A 12,393-nucleotide genomic window follows, 5' to 3' on the forward strand; every position below is an offset into this window, starting at 1 on the left:
TGCTATATTGTATTACTTTGTTAATTTTTGTAAATTTGTACATTTGTTTGGCATATTTGCTCATTATATTGAATTTTCTTTTAAATTTTTATTGTACACCATTTTGATATGATTACTAAAATCGGTTTATCAAAAATAAATTACCATACCATACTGGGCCAGCAACTACATTCAAATATCTGACAAAGATAGTGTAGTGCCTCTGATGCAGCTGGTATTTAGAATCATTTTTTTTTATTCCAGTTACTATAGGGCAACAGATCAGGTCCGTTCAGTGCCTTTGTTAATGTATGGGAGCTCAGTGTGTTGCGATATGATATGATCAAACATTTTTATGTTCAATTACTTTTCATTGAGTTTTAAAAAGTAACCCTTACATACATAATTTGATGACCTAAGGTGAGGCGGTGTTCCTACATGCCACCATATCAAATAAACACATTTTCAACTTCAAGAATCAGTTTTGGCAAATACTCCACCAGTTACAATAAACCTCTCTTCCGGTAACTCCCCCCAACCCTCTCCCTCCCTGAGTGTGTCACATTTGTCCGGCTGCAGGACTAGCCTGAATGCCACCCACACTCATGTCTATTCTGCCCCTCTGGCACCACCATTGCTCCTAGACTGGTGCTTCCCAAGTGTGCATGTGTGATATAGGCCCCATGGCAGAAACAATGTTAGTAGTACCCTTTGATGACAGCGCAGCTGGGATTTAAATAGCTTCCAGCTATTGCCTCAGCAACAGGTCCTCCTGCTCCTAACAGTGTGTGTTGCTAATTGTGTTCCCATCATCCTTTGCTCCCGTCTTGCCTCGTCCTTACTGCCTGGATCTGACCATTCTCTTGCCTGCCGCCTGGATCTGACCTCTGCTATGGACCTTGACCATTCTCTTGCCTGCCGCCTGGACCTGATTTCTGCTTGGACACTGACTACAGCTTGCCTGTTGCCAGCCCTGACCCTTGGCCTGGATCCGGTACCCTCTCTGATTGCTGCCAGCCCTGACCTTAGCCCATTTCTGGATTCACACTTTGGATGCCCTCGGGACCCTCCTAAGTCCTGCCAGCCCCCAGAATCCAAGAGCTCAACCTGCAGGGAAGGGGCTGGTATAGGCGAAGCTCCAGCTTGGAGCAGACCAGGGCGTGTTTTCCAGCTGGCGGTGTGAGCCTTGTAGGTTCACCTTCTAGGCTGCGTTAACCACACCACAGCACAAGGGCTCACAATCATCACACAGTGATTGTATATAAGTTGCCAGAAATTGAAGCAGTTTAACAAAAAACCTATGGTCATAGACACTGGTGGTGAACACATTACAAATCTCTAAGGATTTACAATAGAGCTTACCCTCCACTATTAAATATCTGCCCTCTGGATCTTCCATCACCGTGGAGACTTGAAACAGAACATTCTTTCCAATCAAAATATCCATCCCTGCCTTTCTAGTACCAGATTGTGATGAGAAAACATCCCCGACTCACCGTTTCTGCAATTTCTGGTGCTTGGCCTTATCCAGGTGTGTCTCTTGCAATAATGTTGTGTGGATTTTTTGCCTCTGCAAAGCCTGCAAAAATTTCTATCTTCACTACGATCCTATGCCTGAGAAGTTCCAAGTGGAACACCTGATTGTATGACTGCTCATCTTATTGCTTGATACGTGTGCTTAAAAATAATTATTGTCACCCTGACATGTTTTAAGATCCGGACCTTCAGCCTAGGTCCTGGCCTTTTCCCATCCCTACCATCAAGGAGCTCTGGTTGGTTCTTACCCAATTGTTATTCCGTTCATTTTCAGTCTTCCAGTTACATAAAGTTTTACACTGTTTTCCAGTTGCTTCCCTCCCAAACCACCCTCCCACCCTCTTGCCTCCCCTCCCTTGTCCCACCCTCCCTCCTTCCTTCCTCCTTTCCAACCATTCCTAACCAAGTTTAGAATTATAAACAATCCTCAACTGAGTATCTCCTCTCTGGAGGCATATCAGTCACTCCTGACATGTGGGATCCCACTCCCCCCATCTCCTCTTCTTCTAAATAAAATATATGTACTTTCCAAATGAGTAGCAATTGCAATATTGAACCTTGGTAATTATCCCAAAGCAGAATACTAGAATTTGTAACAACAATACATTTTATCTCACTTTTCTCACATCATTGTTGTCACACATCTCAGCTTTTTAAAAAAATAGTATTTCTTGCATTAACCACGTGTTAAGTAATTCAAAGTTTCAAGATAGGTCCTCTCTCTGCCTTTTGTTGCTCTTTTACATGTTCCTTATCTTGCACTCTTTTCTCCTATTCCATGCTAGAGCTCTTGGAAGCCTAATGTCAGTTGGGGTAAACATAAAAAGTCTTCATGCAGACACAACACCTTCAAGGTCATGTAAATAAGCAGAAAGGGTGACATATTAATGGGAAGAGCAGCTTCCAAGCAAACACAATAGCACTGTTCCACAAACTTATTAAATTGATGCACTGTCGATACTGTTCTATCTATCCTTACCCCCACTGTAAGGTAAATTGCTGCGATTGCCTTTGCCCGTGACTTAGAGCAAAAACCAGCGATTCTTCAAGGCCCAATGGGTGTTGGTAGAAGTAAAAATAAAGTTCATGAAAAAAAATCTGTTTGCAGTATTGTAGACACTATGAGAGAACAGCACGTTGATGAAAAGCACAAGCCAAGTCCCTCTAGTAAACACATTAACAGCTATTCAACAAATTTGAAAATAGAACTTGCAATCACAATTACTCAGTCTAGCTTTGCTTGCCACCAAGAGAGCTGCTGCCCTCTTTAACTGATCTTGGAGCTGTAAGATCTGAAGAAATTCCTATCTTCTCCGTTATTTCAAAAAAAGCGACTTGATTCTCATGCATTCTGCGAAGTTTCGCTGGGAATTGCAATGTAAAAATTATGTGTCTCTCTGCTAGCTTGGCACAAACATAAGCAAAGTTCTTTCATTGAGCTGCTACAGTTGCCAAGAAATCTTAAAGATAAGAATTGGCGCTCCTTGATATAGTAAATTTTGGTTTCCGCAGTAGACTTGACTAATTTCTGCCTTCTGTGCAAATTTTAAAAACGTTGCCATCACCAGCCACAGCCTATTATGGTGAGGCTGTTTTGCCCCTAGCCTGTGCGTTTGCTCGATTCGAAATTCACCATGATGGGAGCTCAGTTGCAGAACACACAGAGGCCCCCCCTCCAAGACTTTTTCCAGATTTCCATCTGATATCGATTCTGGAAGCCCAATGAACCGAAGAGTATTTCTAGATCTTCAAGTTTAGTAGCATGCTGATCCCGACTTGCTTTTAAATTCGGTAATTCAGTTTCCAAGGTGGCTATCCAATCTTATGTTCCTGAAACCCACGTCTCTTCTTCCTGGACCAACTTAACTGCATCAGATATGAGTGAGTGTAAGTCTTAAAATTTAGCATAAATCTTCTCAAACTTATCTTCTAATGTAGAGACTACCACCACCACCATCTCACTCCTCATCGGGTCTTTTGTTTTAGGCGAGGAGGGATCGCTCATGGTGCCCGCCATTTTCCCATCAGCAGCTTTCCCTCTCATCTTATCTTTATACTGCAAGGTCACTGCCATCGCCATCCTTAAAATTCTCTGAGGACAAGCAGGAGGGTAGTCCTCACACATGGGTGACATCATCAGATCATGATACGGAAAACCTATGTCAAAGTTTCTAGAATTTCTGACTAGGCATACTGAGCATGCACAGCATGCTCTACATCATGCGTCCATGCAGGTTCCCTCTTCAGTCTCTTTTTTCCCCCGGAGCTGTGAGCCTCTCTGTTTGATTGAGCTCTAAAAACTTGGCTTTTTGCATTCTGGAAAACTTTGTGTTACGTTTTTTCGCAATCCTTTTCTTCGATATGTGAGTGGGTCCCTCTCAGTGCCTCCCCATAATGTCCCCAATCAGGGTTTTTTGCATTTCGGGTAAGTTTCTTTTCTCTGTCGTTTTCCCCCTTAGTGGTAGTGCCTTGGTGCCTGCCGCCATTGTTCTGTTATACCCTTTTGTTTCACCCCATCATGGCCATGTCGAGCTTTCACTGATACCTCAAGTGCCAGAGGACCATGTCGATCACTGATCCTCATAAAGTTTGCATCTTCTGCCTGGGGGCATCGCATGACATCCGGGGCTGCCACTTGTGCACCCAGATGACCCCGAACGGATGTTGCCTTCGACTTGGCAAGATGGATCAGCAATTTGGGTCTAAGAATTCTGAGCCATCAGCATCAAAGGACCCTGGAGCCGCACCGATGGACCCCTTACCATTGACATCGGCAGAAGTATCTGTTCCGTTGAGGTCACTGGTGGATAGGGGTGCCACAGACCAACCGTTGTCAGTCTCCTCCAGACTGAGGACTCTGGGTTTATCGTCCTCGATCTTGGCACCAGGGAAGGATCGGGCCAAGCATTGAGAGAAACCTAAGAAGTGCTTGGCAGCAGTCGATGCATGGTGTTGGGCATAGGGGTGCACCAGCTTTTGTTGCAATGCCCCCCAAAGTGACCCCGTGGCAAGGAGTTTCCACTCTCCATCGATGCCCAGGGTCTGTGACTGTCTCCACTGGTCCTGTTGCCAGTCGCCTCTCCCCCTCATGGGTTTGAGAAAGATCTGGCCACCCCTCCTTCCTCCCAGTCAGTGTTGGCATCAGCAATGTTTGAGGAGGAACTGAAGAATCGAGTCCAGCTGGCGGTGGAGCAGGCACTGCAGGGCTTCAGTCCTGTGGCACTGACTGCACCAGAGCCGGTACCACCCATCCTCGTACTGCTTCTGGAGAAGCTCAATGTGCTAATTGGCATGTTACAGATCCAGCTGGTGTCAGTTCTCGGGACGCACCACCTAGGGCTCCCCCTACTGATATGGTGGTCGTCCCTAGTCCCTCCAAGAAGGAAGCTATACCGAGGCCTATAATCCCCCATCCAGTTACATCAGTGCCTGCACCTCTGGACATAGGCCGAGCACCTAGGGCCCCATTCCCTGTGGTATATAGTGAGGAAGAGGGTCCCTATGACCTCTGGAGTGGATGATCAGATGGATTCCTCCTCCGAGGATTCGGATGATCTCTCATCAGACCCTTCTCCTCCAGATGAGCAAAGGAAGTCTCTGCCTGAGGACTTAACCTTTGCAGGTTTTGTGAGGTTGATGGTGGAGGCCATCCCATTCCAGCTTGTGACAGATGAGGATGCCAGGCACAAAGTGCTTGAGATAATCCAGTTTGTGGAGACTCCTAAGGAGATCGTGGTGGTCCTGGTACATGAGATCCTTAAGGAGTTGCTGCTGAGGATTTGGGAATACCCCCTCACAGTGGCTCTCGTTAATAAGAAGGCGGACGGGCTTTAACTCTTCCAGAAAGCTGCCGGATTCGATAAGTGTCAGCTGCCCCACCAGTTGGTGGTGGTCGAATCTGCCCTCAAGAGGGCCAAGTGCTCTTGAACCCATTCCTCGGCACCCCCAGGGACGGACAATAGAGTGATGGATACTCTTGGGAGGAAGGTGTTCCAAGGCATCATGCTTATTGCCCGTATCTCTGCCTACTAGCTTTACATGAGCTAATACTCATGGGACATCTGGAAGCAAGTGCAAGAGATGGCTGAACAGCTCCCTCATGTTATTATTTGTGATAATTGTGGGTGGATCCTTGGGCCGGTGGCAGATGACCACGCCCACGGAGGAAGATCCCGAGAGGGGCCACCGGTCAGGCTCAGAGTTGGGAGACAGACACACACTAGATCTTTTATTAAACTGTATAGTGAACCACCAGAGGTGGCAGTAGTGAGCTGGAAGAGCCCGGCTGGGCTGTAGTCCCTCAGGCACTGGAACAGCGATCCCAGGATGGCTGAGCTGTAGAGAAACTGAATATAGTGAGTAGGCAGAGTATGCAGAGTTCAGGAACAGAACCTTGATGGTAACATTCACACAATAGTCTCTTGAAGCAGCCCAGGGGCTTGAATGAAGTAGGCCCTCGAGGAGTGAGTACCTGGTTCCAGGGAAAGCTCTGAGAGAGAGATGGTAACTCACTGGTGTTGTAGGCAGCGGTGACTTCCTGGCAGAAGTTGTATTCAGTAGCAGGTCCGGGAACGTGGGCCCTCGAGGAGCGAGTACCGGTTCCAGACTGCGACCTGAAAAGCAAGAGAGAGTGAGGCCCCCGAGGGTACCCCTGGTAAAGTCCGAGGAAGCAGAGTAGCAAGGTATGCGGAGAGCGAATCCCATCCGCAGCAATACCTGGAGGAAGCTAGGAAAACCTTCATAAACCTTTGCTAACTCGAATAGCTAGCAAAACGACAGATCTTAAGTATCCGGTGAGGATGACATCATCTCAGGGGGACGCCCCTGAGGTTCGCGCCACAGCTGGTACTTTGAGTCGGGGCCGTGCGCGCGCCCGCCCTTGAGCTTCAGGAGAACATGGCGGAAGGCAGCGTCTAGCCGGTCCGGGGACGCTGGAGGAGAACGGCAAGATGACGCCGCGGCAGCCAAACTTCCATCAACCAAAGAGGGAGTCGCAAAAGAGGTAAGGTGGGCGGAGTGGAGACGTCTGACAGCGACAGTCGCAACACCTCAGCAGCAGCAAAATACCCTCATATCACTGGTCCACAAGGGTCTGGAATGCGGGAGACCCGAGGTCTGTGCAACCTACAATGTTTTTGAAATGGCATTGAGGGTCTCTGCAGTGGGAATTGGCACCCACAGAATGGCATGGCTGTGGGCCTCGGATCTCCAAACAGAGGTACAGGAACGACTCATTGACGTGCCATGTACTGGAGAGAATCTCCTCGGAGATAGGGTGGGGGATGCTGTTGCCCAACTCCAGGACCATCATGAAACCCTCCAGCAACTCTCCACCAGTACTCTGGGCCCGTTCTCCTCTTCCAGGAGGCCAGGGCCAAGGAAATCTTTCTTTCACCAAAGGAAGTACTATCCTCTGGCTCCTCGATCCTATCTACCAACATAGCTTTTTCAGCCATCCCAAGCCGCAGAAAGTTCCCACGCCCCAGCCAGCTCCTTAGTCAACTCTAGGAACAGGGTTTTTACTGGGCCATAAGGAGCATAAGCCAGTTGCCCTTAACCGGGACAATGGACCATCCAGGCAAGGGCAGACTGTGGTTCTTTGCGAACCAGTGGCCCAGTGTAACCTTGGACCAGTGAATTTTGTACATCGTCCACCGGAGTACCAATTAAATCTATTGGGTGTCCCACCAAATTGCCATCTGTGCCCATATTGGGGGCTAGTAGCGCATCAGGAGGTAGTACAGGCAGAGCTCTCCTTCCTCTTAATGGCCAGAGCAGTTGAGCCCATACCACCAGGGCAAAGAGGGCGGGGATTCTATCCCAGGTATTTCCTGATTTCATAGACAACAGGAGGATTCCGTCCCATACTAAACCTGAGGGCATTGAGCAAGTTTCTAAAAAGAAGTTCAAAATGGTTTCCCTGGGACCTTGATCCCCCTTTTACAAAAAGGGGACTGGCTATGCTCCCTCAGCCTAAAGGATGAATGCACCCATATCGATATCTTCTCCAGTCACAGGAAGTATCTCAGATTTGTGGTATGGACACAGCACTTCCAGTACCATGTTTTGCCATTCAGGCTCGAGTCTGCCCCACAGATCTTCATAAAATGCCTGGCCATGGTGGAGCCACACCTCTGCAGGCTAGGAGTGCATGTTTTCCCATATCTGGAAGATTCGCTGGTCAAGAGCATGACTCAGGCAAGGCCACCAGGTGCATGCGCTTGACTATTCGGGTGTTGGAGTCTCTAGGTTTTATTCTCAACTACCCAAAGTCTCATCTAAGTCCATTACCTCAATTGGACTTCATTGGAGCCCTGTTAGAAACAGCTCAGGCTAAGGCTTTTCTGCCATGCCAGAGAACTGTTGCCTTGGTGACCACTGTGGCAGATGTTCGACAGAGCCGGCAGGTATCAGCCTGGCACATGTTGAGGCTGTTGGGCAACATGGCCGCAACCATCCATGTCACTCCTTTGGCATGCTTGCACATGCGTAGAGTCCAGTGGACCCTGAGGTCACAATGGTGCCAAACCACGCAGAGCCTCCAGGATTGCATCCGAGTCACCCCAATTCTCTGGGACTCCTTGACCTGGTGGCGGGTACTTTCCAATTTTGAATGGCGGATTTCCTTTTGGAGTCTCCCAATTTAAATTGTGTTTACCATGGATGCATCCACCTTGAGGTGGGGAGCTGATGTGGATAGACTCGGCACCCGGGGTTTGCGGTCCGCTCAGGAATATTCTTGTCAAATCAACTTCCTGTAGCTCCAGGCAATCAGATACACGCTATGGGTTTTCAGAGATCAGCTATCCAACAAAGTTGTCCTGATACAGACCGTCAACCAAGTTATGTAGTATGTCAACAAGCAGGGAGGCATGGGATTGTACCTCCTGTGTCGGGAAGTGGTCCATATCTGGTCATGGGCTCTGTCTCATGGGATGGTGCTCAGGGCCATGTACCTGGCTGGGACAGAGAATGTGGTGGAGGACAGGCTGAGTTGAGCCATCAATTGAGCATTCAGACCCCAGGGGGTAGTGAATCAGATATTCTGCCTCTGGGGGAACCTGAACATAGATCTGTTCACATGCCCCTTCAACAGGAAGGTGCCTCAGTTCTATTCCCTGTCCAGGTTAGAAGACAAACTAGCCTCAGACACCCTGGCCATTCATTGGGGCAAGGGTCTTCTGTATGCGAAGACTCTCTTGAAGCTTCGCGAGGACAGGGGAACTAATTCTGGTTTCCAATCCTATGGGAGTTGACCATCTAGAGACTGTTCAGTCTGGGGACTTCCCCAGATCTCATCACGCAAGTTCAAGGTAGGCTGCGGCATCCCAACCTCCAGGCCCTGTTGCTCACAGCCTGGATGTTGAGAGGTTAATCCTGCAGCCGCTTGATCTTTCTGAGGATGTGTTCAGATCCTCCTGGATTCTAGAAAACCTTCCACTAGAAAGTTATACAGACTGAAATGGAGGAGGTATTCCGTGTGGTGTGAGCAGAAGACCCTAGATCCATTCTGCCCTACACAAAAGCTGCTTGATTACTTTCTACACCTTTTGGAGGCTGACTTAAAAACTAACTTCATCAGAGTTCATCTTAGTGCATTTGGTGGGTACCACCACGGTGTAGATGGTATTCTCATCTCTGCACAGCCTATAGTTGTACGTTTCATGCAGATCCTGCTTCAATTGAAGCCTCCCCTAAGGCCTTCCACTGTGTCTTGGGACCTCAACATGGTGTTAGCTCAGCTGATGAAAGCTCCTTTTGAGCCGCTGTGCACCTGCGACCTGAAGTTCCTGACCTGGAAAGTCATATTTTTGGTGGCGGTCACTTCAGCGCGGAGGGTTAGTGATTTATCCACCTTACATTAAGTTTTATCATGTCAGGCATGTCTTGCGTAAGCATCCTAAGTTCCTGCCTAAGATGGTGATGGATTTCCATCTTAACCAATCAATTGTCCTGCCCATATTCTTTCCCAGACCCTATTCACATCAAGGCAAACGAGCACTGCACAGTTTGGACTGCAAGTGAGCCTTAGCCTTCTATCTGGAGTGGATATAAGCCCATAGATAGTCCACCCAACTTTTCTTTCTTTTGATAAGAATAGGTTGGGTGTTGCCATTGCCAAACAGACAGTATTCAATTGGCCAGAAGATTGCATCTCCTTCTGTTATGCCCAGGCGGGATTGTATCTTGGAGTACATGTCTAGGCTCATTCTGTGAGAGCCATGGTAACTTCGGTGGCTCATTTGCAAGCAGCTCCCATGGAGGACATCTGCAAGGCTGCCATGTGAAGATCTCACCACACATTCACATCACATTACTGTATGAATAAGGATGGCCGATGTGACAGTAGGTTCGGTCATTCTGTCCTCTGGAACCTGTTTGAGATGTAGAACCCAAGTCTCCCAACCTAGGGCCCATTGTTTGGGTCCAGGCTGTCTTCCCCTTTGTTACCAACAGCACTGGTGGTTGGGTGTCTGTTGGTCCCCTTTTTGTATTGAGGAGCAGCCTGTAGCTATGTATTCACCCATGTGTGAGGACTACCATTCTGCTTGTCCTAGGAGAAAGCAGAGTTGCTTACCTGTAACAGGTGCTCTTCAAGGACAGCAGGATGTTAGTCCTCATGAAACCCACCCGCTGCCCCACAGAGTTGGGTTTCTCCTAATTTTTTATTTTATAATTCTATGTTACGAACCTGAAGAGGGATCCTGCGTGGTCGTGTGGTATAGGGCTTGCTCAGTGAGCTTAGTCAAAGTTTCTAGAAGCTTTTACATAAGTTTTTCATATCAGGCTCCATCTGATGGTGTTAGCCATGTGTGATGATTAACATCCTGCTGTCCTCGGAGAACACCTGTCACAGGTAAGCAACTCTGCTATATCTCCGAATCTGCCTGTACTGTTCTCAAATGTTTTGGAACAGTTACTGTGCCTTTTTTGTCACAAAAGTTAAATTTAAATGTTCTTTAAGTTGCAAATAGAGATGTAGGGCCTCGGAGCATCACAGGCACATGTTCTTTTCCTCACATCATATCACATGACCTCTATCAAACATTTTTAAAGCTACCCTGCTAATGGTAAATGCTTGTGATCACCAGCTGATGCCCTTTTTAGCTTGTTCCATGAACAGTAATTCACATAAATGTTATAACACTGTACACATTTATGTGCCAAAGATAGAAAACTAGGTATCATGAGATGTTCACATAACTCCTGAATATTCAAGTTCTTTTCTTGTCTCTTGTATCTTTCTAGAATTGGAGGTTATTGGTGTGCGCTTAGGTAATGAGAGAGGCTGTTTGTTGTCCTTCAGGGATTGTTAAATTTAAACTTGTTTGACTTCCTCGGTTCTATTACTCTGTGACAGATGTGCCACAGATGGCCAAGGCACAGCTGTTCACGTTACTCTCTTTATTTTTATGTGCTTGGAGTTTCTACTGTCATAAAGATGAATTGATAGTGGGGATACAGCAGGGTGGGTACCAAGAGATGGGGAGTGTGAGGTTGATGGCTCAGGTCATCTGTAGATTAGGGCCCTGTGGTGCATGGATAAGAGAAGTGAATGATAAGTCATGCTACTCTGCTGGCAGAAGTTCAGGTCCAGGGAAGATTGGAGGTACTAAGTGCATGGAGAGAGGAGGAGTGGATCAGATGTAGGGAGAGAGTGGGGGTGGTATGAACTTAAAGGAGTGTATAGGGAATGGATTAGATGTGCTGCTTCCATTGTTTGCAGATCTTTCTCATGTATAGTCATTGTGGATATCCTGAAAACCTGACTGTCTCAGTGTGTCCCAAAGATTAGGCTGATAACCAGGGCGGATTGGCCTATTGGGGGATCGGGCATCCCTCGGTGGGCCGGTCGCTCTAGTCACGTGGTCTGCCGAGCGCGGCCGTGACAGAGCCGCGCTCGGCAGACCACGTGGTATCGCCTGGGCGGCGAATCCCCGGGCCGGTCGTCATCGGAAATCCGCCCCTGCTGATAACCACTGGATTATAAATCAAGAGAACACACTCATGTTATACATCCATACACACAAAGATGAAGACAGTTTATTAACATCACCTCTCTCTCCCCTAGCCTTAGCTTTCTCTTCTTACATGTGATCCACTCACTACCCATGATCCATGTGTGGTTGACAATCCAATTGAATGCCAAATTCATACTTTTGTTTCATTGCAAATCACAAACTTTGGACAACTTATCTCTAGTTTCCATTTATTTTTTCAATTTTTGGTTCCAAAAATGTCTTGGTTTCAGTGAATCACTGTAGATGCATATTTTCTGCATCCACAGCTAATGAAGAGGCAATTTCCAAGGGTGAATGTTGTTTGATGTCCTCATGTATCTTGCTTTGGTTTTATGTTTTTGGTTTCCTTTTCTTCTATGTTCCTTTTTCTTGTATATGTTGTTCCTTTTTCACTTTTTGCCTTTTATTTTTCATGATCTCTAGGTCCCATTTTCCATTATCTCTAATATAACTAACCTTGTCAACAGTGAGGTTTGTAAAAATAAAATTATTCATACGTGATAAATACATTTGTATTCGAATTTCTGTACATAGACTTCAAAATAAATATTTAAAACCAAATATAGGTAATAGGTGTAATCTTCTCTGTGATGAACTGTTGTAGCAATATGCTGCTAAGACATGTAAGATGTCATCTTGATCATTTTTTTTTTAAATTTGCCATCTTCAAGAGTATATAGCTGTACACACACATGTCCGGACTAAAATTGTCTCAGAGGGCAAATATTCCCAGGAGAAGAGGTAGTGACTAAAATGAAGACTGCATTGCCTTAGTCTAGAGCTTCAGCACCATGTCTGTACAGGTCACTCATCTCTCTCAATATCTCTTTTGCTACTGCAGTACAATATACACCTG

General features: G+C 46.8%; 1 protein-coding gene across 4 annotated transcripts in view; it reads left to right on the forward strand.

Moving 5' to 3' along the window:
• SLC66A2 (solute carrier family 66 member 2) overlaps positions 1-12,393 on the forward strand; it is a 202,314-nt gene that overhangs the window by 102,802 nt on the left and 87,119 nt on the right. The gene's annotated exons all lie outside the window — the stretch shown is intronic.

Source organism: Rhinatrema bivittatum, chromosome 2, assembly GCF_901001135.1.
Source record: "Rhinatrema bivittatum chromosome 2, aRhiBiv1.1, whole genome shotgun sequence".
Classification (NCBI taxonomy): Eukaryota; Metazoa; Chordata; class Amphibia; order Gymnophiona; family Rhinatrematidae; genus Rhinatrema; species Rhinatrema bivittatum.